Here is a 3,525-nt window from a genome sequence, read left to right on the forward strand (position 1 = left end):
TTCATTTATTTTGTTTAATGTCTGTGTCTCCCTATTAGTTTGCAAGCTTAAGTTACAAAAAGTATTTTTGTTCCCTGGTATATCCTCAGCTTCTACAACTGTGCTCAACATATCCTAAATGCTTTAAAAATGTTTACAGAATGAATGAATGAATGAACACCCACTATTGTACCTACAAACTAAGCTGCAACCCCTTTTATCCTTTTATTCTTTCCTTTCATCACTGCTGTCTAAGGCTAAATCCCTAAACCCTCCACCAGGTTCTGGACCCACACATGCCCAAACTTCCAATGACCTTCACTGTGTCATCCAGTAGCTTTCTTTTACCTTAATTTCTCTCTCAAATTAGAACCTTCCCATAAGTAGTTAAAGCATTTAAACCTTTCACTGTTTAAAAAGTACTCATTGCTGAATCTTACTCTGACATTCTAATAAATTGCTAAATTCTTGGTAACTTTTTCTTATGAGTCCCACCTGCTCTTCATCACTATAGCAGTTTCATTAGTTTGGGCTGCTGTGGTTCTCACCTGAATATATAGTTTCCAAACAGATGTCTTGTTTTCTGGTCTTGCCTTCTGCTGTGAACTGAACTGTGTCCCTTCCAAAATTCATACATTGAAGCCCTACCCACCAATGTAACTGGTAGGTGGAGATGGAACCTTTGGGAGGTAATTACATTAGATGAGGTTATGAGGTTATGAATGGGTCCCTGTGATGGGATTGGTTTCTTCACAAGAAGTGAAAGAGACACCAGAGCTCAGTGTCTCCAACCATTTGAGGACATAGTGAGAAGGCAGCCATCTGCAAGCTAGAGTGTTCTCACCAGAAACTGAATCTGCTGGCATATTAGCTTTGGACTTTCCAGCCTCCAAAACTGTAAGAAATAAATGTCTATTATGTAAGCCATCTAGCATTTTATTATAACAGCCTGAAATAGATAAAAAATACCCCTTTTATCTATTTCATTTCCCCCACTAAAGTCAGAATGCTTCTTTTAAAGCACACATTTGATCATAGTTCTACTTTACATTAAAAACATCAATGATTTCTTCTTTCTCAAATAAAAAAATAAAAAGTTCAGATCCCTACTACTGTGACCTTGAACTCCATAATCAATCTCCCTAATATTGCATCTTGAGCCTCATCTTGACCTTGACAACTATTGATTACCCAGGCCTCCTAAATTGTATTCATCCTTCAGCACTCAATTTAGGTATCACCTCCTTAGCAATTCTCTCCTGCTCTTTCCTGACCCAAGACTGGTCACACCACAGCCCCTTATGCTTACTAATTTGAAGTAAAATCCCAATCTGTTAAAATAGAAAAGGGCAGAGTAATATCATGCAGAATTTAATTTTAATGAATTAATTACTTTGTCATTAGTAAGGCAAGCAAGCAAATAAACAATCACTATCCCTTCCCCCAGCAAACCCAGACCTCCAGCCAAGGGTATTATGATTTTTATGACATGCCCTTAGTTTAAAGGCAACTGTTGCATCCAGTGTGGAATTAACCAGTTTCGTTGCTAAGAAACGAGAAAACAAACCAAATTGAGTTGAGGTTTGTACAGGATAAACACAATGATGAATATTAATTTTTATGGATGACTTAAGGGGTTTTCAAAGAGATTCACCTAACCCTATCCATTTTCCTACTTCTTTCTTGTTAATAGAATAGCGGTGCTGGGAAGTTATGGGTTTCATATTTGCATCCTTAGACTCAGACATTAATTTTGGTCCAGACTAATAGTGATAATTCCATTTTCTTTGGAAGTGATCAGCATATGTGTGTGACACATTCCTCAACGATGATCTTTAAAGGAAATCTTTTGGGGACACTGTGATCTAGGTCTGCGGAAGCCGATGCTGCCTGGAACTGCAATAGCAAAAATAAGGATGTTAACGACGAACTAGAATGTGTCCTGGATCAGCCAACTCTGGATCTACTTACTCTTCCTCTGGAATTTTTGGTTTATGAGTTTGAAAAAAAACTGCTCTTTGCACTATACTTTAATCAATTCAGGATATCTGTTAATTTGCAGCTAGAAATATTCCAACTAATTCATAAAGAACTTTAACAAAATTTTAATAAATGTTTTCATACTTTAGAAAAAGAATTAGATAAGTTATTTAAAACTATTGTCATATTATTTCACTCAGAATCAAATACTAACTTACCATACTTGCTTTCTCATTTTCTCTCCCCTTCTTTCACTTCATATATGTACGTGTGTATATGTATACATATATATGTGCATGTATATATATATGTAACATTTTTTCTGTCCTTTTTGAGAATAAATTGTACAATAGTGCCTCCTTCTTTATAAATAAGTGTATCTTTTAATGTTAATACAAGTCACCAAAATTGGGAAATTATTATTGATGTATAGACTTATTCAGTTTTCATGTTTTATTAAAAAATTCATTTATTAGCAAAATAAAAAAAATAATTTTGTTCTCCAGGATTGAATTTAGTATTAAAAATTTCCATTTCTTTTTAACCTCCTTCAGTCTAGAACAGTTTTTCAGTCTTTCGTGACATTAACATCTTTGAGGAATGAAGAGCAACTATTTTGTAGAATATTCTTTAATTTGAGCTTGTTTAATGTTTCCTTATGATAAGATTCAAGTTATACATTTTTGGCAAGAATACTAGAGAAATGTTACTGTGTTCTTCTCAATGCATCCAATCAAGAAATTCATGTATCTATTGGTCTCATTTCTGGTAATGTTAACTTTGACCATTTGGTTAAGGTGGTGTCTTCCCAAGTTTCTCTGCTATAGTTGTTATTTTTCTATTTGTAACTAGTCATTTATAAAGTGATATTTTATGACTGTGTAAATTTCCTCCTTATTATGTAATTTTTTTCACTAGTTTAGTATACAGTGATGATTCTTGCTTGAATCAATTATTATCATGATGTTTGACAAATGATGCTTTTCTTATTCTTTTTTTTTTCCTTTTTGTATTTTTCTGAAGCTGGAAATGGTGAGGCAGTCAGACTCCCGCATGCGCCCGACCGGGATCCACCCGGCATGCCCACCAGGGGGCGATGCTCTTCCCATCAGGGGCGTCGCTCTGCTGCAACCAGAGCCATTCTAGTGCCTGAGGCAGAGGCCACAGAGCCATCCTCAGGGCCCAGGCCAACTTTGCTCCAATGGAGCCTTGGCTGTGGGAGGGGAAGAGAGAGACAGAGAGGAAGGAGAGGGGGAGGGGTGGAGAAGCAGATGGGCACTTCTCCTGTGTGCCCTGGCCGGGAATAGAACCCAGGACTCCTGCACAACAGGCCGACGCTCTACCTCTGAGCCAACCGGCCAGGGCCCTCATTCTATCATTACATTTAGATTTACTAGTTGGCATTCTACTGTATGGTAGAGGTTTCTTTCCCCTCAAAATTACACATTTATTTGTTTGTTTGTATTTGTATGAACTAATAGATTCCTATGCTGTTAAGTGATCACAATTTTTAATAATCATCAAATTTTATTTTTTTCTTTTGCTCAACTTGTCCCATACTAGCAA

At 36.5% G+C, this 3,525-nt stretch overlaps 1 non-coding gene across 1 annotated transcript; it reads right to left on the reverse strand.

The window, feature by feature from the left end:
* Positions 1–3,248: 3,248 nt before the first annotated feature.
* TRNAN-GUU (transfer RNA asparagine (anticodon GUU)) lies at positions 3,249–3,324 on the reverse strand. Its single transcript has one exon. It is a non-coding gene; the product is annotated as a tRNA-Asn (tRNA).
* Positions 3,325–3,525: the final 201 nt, after the last annotated feature.

This window comes from Saccopteryx leptura, chromosome 2, assembly GCF_036850995.1.
Source record: "Saccopteryx leptura isolate mSacLep1 chromosome 2, mSacLep1_pri_phased_curated, whole genome shotgun sequence".
Taxonomy (NCBI): Eukaryota; Metazoa; Chordata; class Mammalia; order Chiroptera; family Emballonuridae; genus Saccopteryx; species Saccopteryx leptura.